This window comes from Hyla sarda, unplaced genomic scaffold (assembly GCF_029499605.1).
Source record: "Hyla sarda isolate aHylSar1 unplaced genomic scaffold, aHylSar1.hap1 scaffold_2142, whole genome shotgun sequence".
NCBI classification, from domain to species: Eukaryota; Metazoa; Chordata; class Amphibia; order Anura; family Hylidae; genus Hyla; species Hyla sarda.
The window spans coordinates 15,754-29,102 of NW_026608809.1; the positions used below are offsets into that span (position 1 = coordinate 15,754).

Here is a 13,349-nt window from a genome sequence, read left to right on the forward strand (position 1 = left end):
GTTTATATCTATGTGTGTGTGTGCGCATATATATATATATATATATATATATATATATACATATATATATATATATATATATATTTCTCCGCCGAAATCACTTTTAAACCCATTTCCACCTTTTTTTCCCTTCTCTTCCTCTTACTTTTTTTTCACGTTTTTTTACGTTTTTCTCCTTTTCGCCTCTTTTCTGGGCGTATTATTCTTCTTTTTCTTCTTTTTTTTCGTCTAATGCATACCCCATCAGTGCAGCAATGCTTATTCAATACCGCCAGCAGATGGAGACACTGGGGGATAATTTTCTAAGGATTTATACTGATTTTTCCTGTCTGAATTTGTCGCACAGAAAGTTGCAGGCCAAATATGTGTGACATTTCTGCGACTTTAGCTTCTAGAGCATTTTTACAACATTATACATAGGTGCTGAATACATAAAAAGCGACTGTTCAGCGACAGACAAGTCGCATCGGCTGAAAGTAGGCCAGAATGTCAGTCCATGTTGGAGCAGGTTTAGATACAGTCTAAAGCATAGATCTCAAAGTCTGTGCACAGAATTTAGCAAGGGCCTCGCACCTTCTGATGCATCAGGTAGGTGCACAATAGCATAGCCTAACCCTCTGTACTTTGGTCTATATTGATGCGGGACATAGACAGCCAGCTGATGACCAATCCATTAGTGCAATGGATGGCTGGAAGCATTTGTCTTTGCCTTTGCAATACCACAGAAGCAATGCATGGTCAATGTACAGCAATGACACACCTGTGTGAACAGCCAGGAGACCCCCCCCCCCCCCCCCATGTTATGTTACATAGTTACATAGTTAGTACGGTCGAAAAAAGACATATGTCCATCACGTTCAACCAGGGAATTAAGGGGTAGGGGTGTGGCGCGATATTGGGGAAGGGATGAGATTTTATATTTCTTCATAAGCATTAATCTTATTTTGTCAATTAGGAACATTCAGCACCCACCCGCTATCAAGGCAGCTGCCTATCATGTCATGCCCTACCTGCACAGGTGTGCTGGCTACTCAAATGATCCAATTAAGGAGGCCATTTAGTCAGCAGCAGCAGAAGTCCTGTGCCTGGACGCTCCAACAGGGGCCAGACACAAGCAGAAGCAGAAGCAGCAGAAGCAGCAGCAGCACCACCTTTTGTTTTTTGGCTGCAGCAGCAGCAAGGCCCACAGGGCTGGCTAGCTGGCTAGCCAGCAAGCAGGTAGCAATGAAAGTAGGAATCTTTCTTTTTAACCCTGTAAGGGGGTGGTGCACTGTACCCGAAGATACTGCCATATCGGGTCAATGCATAGGGCGACGGAAGCAAGCTTCGAAATCGGCCCCCGTTCTCAAAAATCCATTTAATATATGGTCCCCAGATAGGGGACGTATCAGATATTAAACTGATAAGAACAGATACTACACTTGATCTTAGCCAAAAGGCCGAGAAGCGATAACCGTGAAAGGGGCGGGCCCAACAAGGTCCCCTTCATGGGCACTATCACTGCTTGCTGTCAGGGAGGCTGCCAGACAATTTTCCATGCACACTCTGGGCTGGGGGGCAGTCAACCACCAGTACACACAGCAGAACCTAAACCCATACCATTATTGCTAAGCAGCAAGACAGGGGCCCATTGCACTCCCACGGGGCCTTTTTAAATGCAATCCATAACCCGGATTTGCCAGGAACCCTTCTTACTCCTCCTACTTGCATGTGACACTGGGCTTAGGATCTGCATAGGAAACACACACACAAGCACACACCTACCTTTGTTGCCTGCAGATGCCTCCTTGGCTGTCCCCAAACGGTATCAAACCAACACCCACGGGAAGCTGTAAGCATAGAGGACATGCCTGCACCCCATTGGACTTACCTGTGTGGGTTAAATCCGGGTTATTTGACAACCTATGGCGGTGATGGTTCTGCTCAGGCAGAGCAGTGCTGATGCTCCTCATAAAGCTGTCGCTGCTGTGAAGGTTCTAGGTGACATCACAAATCCCTATGGTTACATACACAACAAAGCTGGGTTGTTGTTGTTTACACTCTGCAAGGCCTGTGGAAGTGAGTGACATCATAGCACTGTAGTTCTGAGGGTTCAAGATGGATGCAACAATCTCCTGTTGCTTCTATGAAGGCCGTAATAGACGACATCACCAAACAGCTCCATAGTCACATACACAGCAAAGGAGAGATGTTGTTTACACCTAGTGATGTCAGTGGTATTGAGTGACATCACAGCACAGTGCTAAGGCTCCTGGGCCTGGACACAGCAGCGGCTGCAATATCTCAACGGAGAATACGTTTATATCTATGTGTGTGTGTGCGCATATATATATATATATATATATATATATATATATATATATATTTCTCCGCCGAAATCACTTTTAAACCCATTTCCACCTTTTTTTCCCTTCTCTTCCTCTTACTTTTTTTTCACGTTTTTTTACGTTTTTCTCCTTTTCGCCTCTTTTCTGGGCGTATTATTCTTCTTTTTCTTCTTTTTTTTCGTCTAATGCATACCCCATCAGTGCAGCAATGCTTATTCAATACCGCCAGCAGATGGAGACACTGGGGGATAATTTTCTAAGGATTTATACTGATTTTTCCTGTCTGAATTTGTCGCACAGAAAGTTGCAGGCCAAATATGTGTGACATTTCTGCGACTTTAGCTTCTAGAGCATTTTTACAACATTATACATAGGTGCTGAATACAGAAAAAGCGACTGTTCAGCGACAGACAAGTCGCATCGGCTGAAAGTAGGCCAGAATGTCAGTCCATGTTGGAGCAGGTTTAGATACAGTCTAAAGCATAGATCTCAAAGTCTGTGCACAGAATTTAGCAAGGGCCTCGCACCTTCTGATGCATCAGGTAGGTGCACAATAGCATAGCCTAACCCTCTGTACTTTGGTCTATATTGATGCGGGACATAGACAGCCAGCTGATGACCAATCCATTAGTGCAATGGATGGCTGGAAGCATTTGTCTTTGCCTTTGCAATACCACAGAAGCAATGCATGGTCAATGTACAGCAATGACACACCTGTGTGAACAGCCAGGAGACCCCCCCCCCCCCCCCCCCATGTTATGTTACATAGTTACATAGTTAGTACGGTCGAAAAAAGACATATGTCCATCACGTTCAACCAGGGAATTAAGGGGTAGGGGTGTGGCGCGATATTGGGGAAGGGATGAGATTTTATATTTCTTCATAAGCATTAATCTTATTTTGTCAATTAGGAACATTCAGCACCCACCCGCTATCAAGGCAGCTGCCTATCATGTCATGCCCTACCTGCACAGGTGTGCTGGCTACTCAAATGATCCAATTAAGGAGGCCATTTAGTCAGCAGCAGCAGAAGTCCTGTGCCTGGACGCTCCAACAGGGGCCAGACACAAGCAGAAGCAGAAGCAGCAGAAGCAGCAGCAGCACCACCTTTTGTTTTTTGGCTGCAGCAGCAGCAAGGCCCACAGGGCTGGCTAGCTGGCTAGCCAGCAAGCAGGTAGCAATGAAAGTAGGAATCTTTCTTTTTAACCCTGTAAGGGGGTGGTGCACTGTACCCGAAGATACTGCCATATCGGGTCAATGCATAGGGCGACGGAAGCAAGCTTCGAAATCGGCCCCCGTTCTCAAAAATCTATTTAATATATGGTCCCCAGATAGGGGACGTATCAGATATTAAACTGATAAGAACAGATACTACACTTGATCTTAGCCAAAAGGCCGAGAAGCGATAACCGTGAAAGGGGCGGGCCCAACAAGGTCCCCTTCATGGGCACTATCACTGCTTGCTGTCAGGGAGGCTGCCAGACAATTTTCCATGCACACTCTGGGCTGGGGGGCAGTCAACCACCAGTACACACAGCAGAACCTAAACCCATACCATTATTGCTAAGCAGCAAGACAGGGGCCCATTGCACTCCCACGGGGCCTTTTTAAATGCAATCCATAACCCGGATTTGCCAGGAACCCTTCTTACTCCTCCTACTTGCATGTGACACTGGGCTTAGGATCTGCATAGGAAACACACACACAAGCACACACCTACCTTTGTTGCCTGCAGATGCCTCCTTGGCTGTCCCCAAACGGTATCAAACCAACACCCACGGGAAGCTGTAAGCATAGAGGACATGCCTGCACCCCATTGGACTTACCTGTGTGGGTTAAATCCGGGTTATTTGACAACCTATGGCGGTGATGGTTCTGCTCAGGCAGAGCAGTGCTGATGCTCCTCATAAAGCTGTCGCTGCTGTGAAGGTTCTAGGTGACATCACAAATCCCTTTGGTTACATACACAACAAAGCTGGGTTGTTGTTGTTTACACTCTGCAAGGCCTGTGGAAGTGAGTGACATCATAGCACTGTAGTTCTGAGGGTTCAAGATGGATGCAACAATCTCCTGTTGCTTCTATGAAGGCCGTAATAGACGACATCACCAAACAGCTCCATAGTCACATACACAGCAAAGGAGAGATGTTGTTTACACCTAGTGATGTCAGTGGTATTGAGTGACATCACAGCACAGTGCTAAGGCTCCTGGGCCTGGACACAGCAGCGGCTGCAATATCTCAACGGAGAATACGTTTATATCTATGTGTGTGTGTGCGCATATATATATATATATATATATATATATATATATATATATATATATATATTTCTCCGCCGAAATCACTTTTAAACCCATTTCCACCTTTTTTTCCCTTCTCTTCCTCTTACTTTTTTTTCACGTTTTTTTACGTTTTTCTCCTTTTCGCCTCTTTTCTGGGCGTATTATTCTTCTTTTTCTTCTTTTTTTTCGTCTAATGCATACCCCATCAGTGCAGCAATGCTTATTCAATACCGCCAGCAGATGGAGACACTGGGGGATAATTTTCTAAGGATTTATACTGATTTTTCCTGTCTGAATTTGTCGCACAGAAAGTTGCAGGCCAAATATGTGTGACATTTCTGCGACTTTAGCTTCTAGAGCATTTTTACAACATTATACATAGGTGCTGAATACAGAAAAAGCGACTGTTCAGCGACAGACAAGTCGCATCGGCTGAAAGTAGGCCAGAATGTCAGTCCATGTTGGAGCAGGTTTAGATACAGTCTAAAGCATAGATCTCAAAGTCTGTGCACAGAATTTAGCAAGGGCCTCGCACCTTCTGATGCATCAGGTAGGTGCACAATAGCATAGCCTAACCCTCTGTACTTTGGTCTATATTGATGCGGGACATAGACAGCCAGCTGATGGCCAATCCATTAGTGCAATGGATGGCTGGAAGCATTTGTCTTTGCCTTTGCAATACCACAGAAGCAATGCATGGTCAATGTACAGCAATGACACACCTGTGTGAACAGCCAGGAGACCCCCCCCCCCCCCCCCCCCATGTTATGTTACATAGTTACATAGTTAGTACGGTCGAAAAAAGACATATGTCCATCACGTTCAACCAGGGAATTAAGGGGTAGGGGTGTGGCGCGATATTGGGGAAGGGATGAGATTTTATATTTCTTCATAAGCATTAATCTTATTTTGTCAATTAGGAACATTCAGCACCCACCCGCTATCAAGGCAGCTGCCTATCATGTCATGCCCTACCTGCACAGGTGTGCTGGCTACTCAAATGATCCAATTAAGGAGGCCATTTAGTCAGCAGCAGCAGAAGTCCTGTGCCTGGACGCTCCAACAGGGGCCAGACACAAGCAGAAGCAGAAGCAGCAGAAGCAGCAGCAGCACCACCTTTTGTTTTTTGGCTGCAGCAGCAGCAGCAAGGCCCACAGGGCTGGCTAGCTGGCTAGCCAGCAAGCAGGTAGCAATGAAAGTAGGAATCTTTCTTTTTAACCCTGTAAGGGGGTGGTGCACTGTACCCGAAGATACTGCCATATCGGGTCAATGCATAGGGCGACGGAAGCAAGCTTCGAAATCGGCCCCCGTTCTCAAAAATCCATTTAATATATGGTCCCCAGATAGGGGACGTATCAGATATTAAACTGATAAGAACAGATACTACACTTGATCTTAGCCAAAAGGCCGAGAAGCGATAACCGTGAAAGGGGCGGGCCCAACAAGGTCCCCTTCATGGGCACTATCACTGCTTGCTGTCAGGGAGGCTGCCAGACAATTTTCCATGCACACTCTGGGCTGGGGGGCAGTCAACCACCAGTACACACAGCAGAACCTAAACCCATACCATTATTGCTAAGCAGCAAGACAGGGGCCCATTGCACTCCCACGGGGCCTTTTTAAATGCAATCCATAACCCGGATTTGCCAGGAACCCTTCTTACTCCTCCTACTTGCATGTGACACTGGGCTTAGGATCTGCATAGGAAACACACACACAAGCACACACCTACCTTTGTTGCCTGCAGATGCCTCCTTGGCTGTCCCCAAACGGTATCAAACCAACACCCACGGGAAGCTGTAAGCATAGAGGACATGCCTGCACCCCATTGGACTTACCTGTGTGGGTTAAATCCGGGTTATTTGACAACCTATGGCGGTGATGGTTCTGCTCAGGCAGAGCAGTGCTGATGCTCCTCATAAAGCTGTCGCTGCTGTGAAGGTTCTAGGTGACATCACAAATCCCTTTGGTTACATACACAACAAAGCTGGGTTGTTGTTGTTTACACTCTGCAAGGCCTGTGGAAGTGAGTGACATCATAGCACTGTAGTTCTGAGGGTTCAAGATGGATGCAACAATCTCCTGTTGCTTCTATGAAGGCCGTAATAGACGACATCACCAAACAGCTCCATAGTCACATACACAGCAAAGGAGAGATGTTGTTTACACCTAGTGATGTCAGTGGTATTGAGTGACATCACAGCACAGTGCTAAGGCTCCTGGGCCTGGACACAGCAGCGGCTGCAATATCTCAACGGAGAATACGTTTATATCTATGTGTGTGTGTGCGCATATATATATATATATATATATATATATATATATATATATATATTTCTCCGCCGAAATCACTTTTAAACCCATTTCCACCTTTTTTTCCCTTCTCTTCCTCTTACTTTTTTTTCACGTTTTTTTACGTTTTTCTCCTTTTCGCCTCTTTTCTGGGCGTATTATTCTTCTTTTTCTTCTTTTTTTTCGTCTAATGCATACCCCATCAGTGCAGCAATGCTTATTCAATACCGCCAGCAGATGGAGACACTGGGGGATAATTTTCTAAGGATTTATACTGATTTTTCCTGTCTGAATTTGTCGCACAGAAAGTTGCAGGCCAAATATGTGTGACATTTCTGCGACTTTAGCTTCTAGAGCATTTTTACAACATTATACATAGGTGCTGAATACATAAAAAGCGACTGTTCAGCGACAGACAAGTCGCATCGGCTGAAAGTAGGCCAGAATGTCAGTCCATGTTGGAGCAGGTTTAGATACAGTCTAAAGCATAGATCTCAAAGTCTGTGCACAGAATTTAGCAAGGGCCTCGCACCTTCTGATGCATCAGGTAGGTGCACAATAGCATAGCCTAACCCTCTGTACTTTGGTCTATATTGATGCGGGACATAGACAGCCAGCTGATGACCAATCCATTAGTGCAATGGATGGCTGGAAGCATTTGTCTTTGCCTTTGCAATACCACAGAAGCAATGCATGGTCAATGTACAGCAATGACACACCTGTGTGAACAGCCAGGAGACCCCCCCATGTTATGTTACATAGTTACATAGTTAGTACGGTCGAAAAAAGACATATGTCCATCACGTTCAACCAGGGAATTAAGGGGTAGGGGTGTGGCGCGATATTGGGGAAGGGATGAGATTTTATATTTCTTCATAAGCATTAATCTTATTTTGTCAATTAGGAACATTCAGCACCCACCCGCTATCAAGGCAGCTGCCTATCATGTCATGCCCTACCTGCACAGGTGTGCTGGCTACTCAAATGATCCAATTAAGGAGGCCATTTAGTCAGCAGCAGCAGAAGTCCTGTGCCTGGACGCTCCAACAGGGGCCAGACACAAGCAGAAGCAGAAGCAGCAGAAGCAGCAGCAGCACCACCTTTTGTTTTTTGGCTGCAGCAGCAGCAAGGCCCACAGGGCTGGCTAGCTGGCTAGCCAGCAAGCAGGTAGCAATGAAAGTAGGAATCTTTCTTTTTAACCCTGTAAGGGGGTGGTGCACTGTACCCGAAGATACTGCCATATCGGGTCAATGCATAGGGCGACGGAAGCAAGCTTCAAAATCGGCCCCCGTTCTCAAAAATCCATTTAATATATGGTCCCCAGATAGGGGACGTATCAGATATTAAACTGATAAGAACAGATACTACACTTGATCTTAGCCAAAAGGCCGAGAAGCGATAACCGTGAAAGGGGCGGGCCCAACAAGGTCCCCTTCATGGGCACTATCACTGCTTGCTGTCAGGGAGGCTGCCAGACAATTTTCCATGCACACTCTGGGCTGGGGGGCAGTCAACCACCAGTACACACAGCAGAACCTAAACCCATACCATTATTGCTAAGCAGCAAGACAGGGGCCCATTGCACTCCCACGGGGCCTTTTTAAATGCAATCCATAACCCGGATTTGCCAGGAACCCTTCTTACTCCTCCTACTTGCATGTGACACTGGGCTTAGGATCTGCATAGGAAACACACACACAAGCACACACCTACCTTTGTTGCCTGCAGATGCCTCCTTGGCTGTCCCCAAACGGTATCAAACCAACACCCACGGGAAGCTGTAAGCATAGAGGACATGCCTGCACCCCATTGGACTTACCTGTGTGGGTTAAATCCGGGTTATTTGACAACCTATGGCGGTGATGGTTCTGCTCAGGCAGAGCAGTGCTGATGCTCCTCATAAAGCTGTCGCTGCTGTGAAGGTTCTAGGTGACATCACAAATCCCTTTGGTTACATACACAACAAAGCTGGGTTGTTGTTGTTTACACTCTGCAAGGCCTGTGGAAGTGAGTGACATCATAGCACTGTAGTTCTGAGGGTTCAAGATGGATGCAACAATCTCCTGTTGCTTCTATGAAGGCCGTAATAGACGACATCACCAAACAGCTCCATAGTCACATACACAGCAAAGGAGAGATGTTGTTTACACCTAGTGATGTCAGTGGTATTGAGTGACATCACAGCACAGTGCTAAGGCTCCTGGGCCTGGACACAGCAGCGGCTGCAATATCTCAACGGAGAATACGTTTATATCTATGTGTGTGTGTGCGCATATATATATATATATATATATATATATATATATATTTCTCCGCCGAAATCACTTTTAAACCCATTTCCACCTTTTTTTCCCTTCTCTTCCTCTTACTTTTTTTTCACGTTTTTTTACGTTTTTCTCCTTTTCGCCTCTTTTCTGGGCGTATTATTCTTCTTTTTCTTCTTTTTTTTCGTCTAATGCATACCCCATCAGTGCAGCAATGCTTATTCAATACCGCCAGCAGATGGAGACACTGGGGGATAATTTTCTAAGGATTTGTACTGATTTTTCCTGTCTGAATTTGTCGCACAGAAAGTTGCAGGCCAAATATGTGTGACATTTCTGCGACTTTAGCTTCTAGAGCATTTTTACAACATTATACATAGGTGCTGAATACATAAAAAGCGACTGTTCAGCGACAGACAAGTCGCATCGGCTGAAAGTAGGCCAGAATGTCAGTCCATGTTGGAGCAGGTTTAGATACAGTCTAAAGCATAGATCTCAAAGTCTGTGCACAGAATTTAGCAAGGGCCTCGCACCTTCTGATGCATCAGGTAGGTGCACAATAGCATAGCCTAACCCTCTGTACTTTGGTCTATATTGATGCGGGACATAGACAGCCAGCTGATGACCAATCCATTAGTGCAATGGATGGCTGGAAGCATTTGTCTTTGCCTTTGCAATACCACAGAAGCAATGCATGGTCAATGTACAGCAATGACACACCTGTGTGAACAGCCAGGAGACCCCCCCATGTTATGTTACATAGTTACATAGTTAGTACGGTCGAAAAAAGACATATGTCCATCACGTTCAACCAGGGAATTAAGGGGTAGGGGTGTGGCGCGATATTGGGGAAGGGATGAGATTTTATATTTCTTCATAAGCATTAATCTTATTTTGTCAATTAGGAACATTCAGCACCCACCCGCTATCAAGGCAGCTGCCTATCATGTCATGCCCTACCTGCACAGGTGTGCTGGCTACTCAAATGATCCAATTAAGGAGGCCATTTAGTCAGCAGCAGCAGAAGTCCTGTGCCTGGACGCTCCAACAGGGGCCAGACACAAGCAGAAGCAGAAGCAGCAGAAGCAGCAGCAGCACCACCTTTTGTTTTTTGGCTGCAGCAGCAGCAAGGCCCACAGGGCTGGCTAGCTGGCTAGCCAGCAAGCAGGTAGCAATGAAAGTAGGAATCTTTCTTTTTAACCCTGTAAGGGGGTGGTGCACTGTACCCGAAGATACTGCCATATCGGGTCAATGCATAGGGCGACGGAAGCAAGCTTCGAAATCGGCCCCCGTTCTCAAAAATCCATTTAATATATGGTCCCCAGATAGGGGACGTATCAGATATTAAACTGATAAGAACAGATACTACACTTGATCTTAGCCAAAAGGCCGAGAAGCGATAACCGTGAAAGGGGCGGGCCCAACAAGGTCCCCTTCATGGGCACTATCACTGCTTGCTGTCAGGGAGGCTGCCAGACAATTTTCCATGCACACTCTGGGCTGGGGGGCAGTCAACCACCAGTACACACAGCAGAACCTAAACCCATACCATTATTGCTAAGCAGCAAGACAGGGGCCCATTGCACTCCCACGGGGCCTTTTTAAATGCAATCCATAACCCGGATTTGCCAGGAACCCTTCTTACTCCTCCTACTTGCATGTGACACTGGGCTTAGGATCTGCATAGGAAACACACACACAAGCACACACCTACCTTTGTTGCCTGCAGATGCCTCCTTGGCTGTCCCCAAACGGTATCAAACCAACACCCACGGGAAGCTGTAAGCATAGAGGACATGCCTGCACCCCATTGGACTTACCTGTGTGGGTTAAATCCGGGTTATTTGACAACCTATGGCGGTGATGGTTCTGCTCAGGCAGAGCAGTGCTGATGCTCCTCATAAAGCTGTCGCTGCTGTGAAGGTTCTAGGTGACATCACAAATCCCTTTGGTTACATACACAACAAAGCTGGGTTGTTGTTGTTTACACTCTGCAAGGCCTGTGGAAGTGAGTGACATCATAGCACTGTAGTTCTGAGGGTTCAAGATGGATGCAACAATCTCCTGTTGCTTCTATGAAGGCCGTAATAGACGACATCACCAAACAGCTCCATAGTCACATACACAGCAAAGGAGAGATGTTGTTTACACCTAGTGATGTCAGTGGTATTGAGTGACATCACAGCACAGTGCTAAGGCTCCTGGGCCTGGACACAGCAGCGGCTGCAATATCTCAACGGAGAATACGTTTATATCTATGTGTGTGTGTGCGCATATATATATATATATATATATATATATATATATATTTCTCCGCCGAAATCACTTTTAAACCCATTTCCACCTTTTTTTCCCTTCTCTTCCTCTTACTTTTTTTTCACGTTTTTTTACGTTTTTCTCCTTTTCGCCTCTTTTCTGGGCGTATTATTCTTCTTTTTCTTCTTTTTTTTCGTCTAATGCATACCCCATCAGTGCAGCAATGCTTATTCAATACCGCCAGCAGATGGAGACACTGGGGGATAATTTTCTAAGGATTTATACTGATTTTTCCTGTCTGAATTTGTCGCACAGAAAGTTGCAGGCCAAATATGTGTGACATTTCTGCGACTTTAGCTTCTAGAGCATTTTTACAACATTATACATAGGTGCTGAATACATAAAAAGCGACTGTTCAGCGACAGACAAGTCGCATCGGCTGAAAGTAGGCCAGAATGTCAGTCCATGTTGGAGCAGGTTTAGATACAGTCTAAAGCATAGATCTCAAAGTCTGTGCACAGAATTTAGCAAGGGCCTCGCACCTTCTGATGCATCAGGTAGGTGCACAATAGCATAGCCTAACCCTCTGTACTTTGGTCTATATTGATGCGGGACATAGACAGCCAGCTGATGACCAATCCATTAGTGCAATGGATGGCTGGAAGCATTTGTCTTTGCCTTTGCAATACCACAGAAGCAATGCATGGTCAATGTACAGCAATGACACACCTGTGTGAACAGCCAGGAGACCCCCCCCCCCCCCCCCCCCATGTTATGTTACATAGTTACATAGTTAGTATGGTCGAAAAAAGACATATGTCCATCACGTTCAACCAGGGAATTAAGGGGTAGGGGTGTGGCGCGATATTGGGGAAGGGATGAGATTTTATATTTCTTCATAAGCATTAATCTTATTTTGTCAATTAGGAACATTCAGCACCCACCCGCTATCAAGGCAGCTGCCTATCATGTCATGCCCTACCTGCACAGGTGTGCTGGCTACTCAAATGATCCAATTAAGGAGGCCATTTAGTCAGCAGCAGCAGAAGTCCTGTGCCTGGACGCTCCAACAGGGGCCAGACACAAGCAGAAGCAGAAGCAGCAGAAGCAGCAGCAGCACCACCTTTTGTTTTTTGGCTGCAGCAGCAGCAAGGCCCACAGGGCTGGCTAGCTGGCTAGCCAGCAAGCAGGTAGCAATGAAAGTAGGAATCTTTCTTTTTAACCCTGTAAGGGGGTGGTGCACTGTACCCGAAGATACTGCCATATCGGGTCAATGCATAGGGCGACGGAAGCAAGCTTCGAAATCGGCCCCCGTTCTCAAAAATCCATTTAATATATGGTCCCCAGATAGGGGACGTATCAGATATTAAACTGATAAGAACAGATACTACACTTGATCTTAGCCAAAAGGCCGAGAAGCGATAACCGTGAAAGGGGCGGGCCCAACAAGGTCCCCTTCATGGGCACTATCACTGCTTGCTGTCAGGGAGGCTGCCAGACAATTTTCCATGCACACTCTGGGCTGGGGGGCAGTCAACCACCAGTACACACAGCAGAACCTAAACCCATACCATTATTGCTAAGCAGCAAGACAGGGGCCCATTGCACTCCCACGGGGCCTTTTTAAATGCAATCCATAACCCGGATTTGCCAGGAACCCTTCTTACTCCTCCTACTTGCATGTGACACTGGGCTTAGGATCTGCATAGGAAACACACACACAAGCACACACCTACCTTTGTTGCCTGCAGATGCCTCCTTGGCTGTCCCCAAACGGTATCAAACCAACACCCACGGGAAGCTGTAAGCATAGAGGACATGCCTGCACCCCATTGGACTTACCTGTGTGGGTTAAATCCGGGTTATTTGACAACCTATGGCGGTGATGGTTCTGCTCAGGCAGAGCAGTGCTGATGCTCCTCATAAA

General features: G+C 46.2%; 6 non-coding genes across 6 annotated transcripts; all 6 read right to left on the bottom strand.

The window, feature by feature from the left end:
• Positions 1-1,260: 1,260 nt before the first annotated feature.
• LOC130319576 (U2 spliceosomal RNA) lies at positions 1,261-1,451 on the bottom strand. The gene has a single exon (XR_008865733.1). It is a non-coding gene; the product is annotated as a U2 spliceosomal RNA (small nuclear RNA).
• Positions 1,452-3,543: 2,092 nt separating this feature from the next.
• LOC130319584 (U2 spliceosomal RNA) lies at positions 3,544-3,734 on the bottom strand. The gene has a single exon (XR_008865740.1). It is a non-coding gene; the product is annotated as a U2 spliceosomal RNA (small nuclear RNA).
• A 2,104-nt stretch (positions 3,735-5,838) lies between these two features.
• LOC130319577 (U2 spliceosomal RNA) lies at positions 5,839-6,029 on the bottom strand. The gene has a single exon (XR_008865734.1). It is a non-coding gene; the product is annotated as a U2 spliceosomal RNA (small nuclear RNA).
• A 2,082-nt stretch (positions 6,030-8,111) lies between these two features.
• On the bottom strand, positions 8,112-8,302 carry LOC130319572 (U2 spliceosomal RNA). Its single transcript, XR_008865729.1, has one exon. It is a non-coding gene; the product is annotated as a U2 spliceosomal RNA (small nuclear RNA).
• A 2,074-nt stretch (positions 8,303-10,376) lies between these two features.
• Positions 10,377-10,567, bottom strand: LOC130319578 (U2 spliceosomal RNA). The gene has a single exon (XR_008865735.1). It is a non-coding gene; the product is annotated as a U2 spliceosomal RNA (small nuclear RNA).
• Positions 10,568-12,654: 2,087 nt separating this feature from the next.
• LOC130319579 (U2 spliceosomal RNA) lies at positions 12,655-12,845 on the bottom strand. Its single transcript, XR_008865736.1, has one exon. It is a non-coding gene; the product is annotated as a U2 spliceosomal RNA (small nuclear RNA).
• Positions 12,846-13,349: the final 504 nt, after the last annotated feature.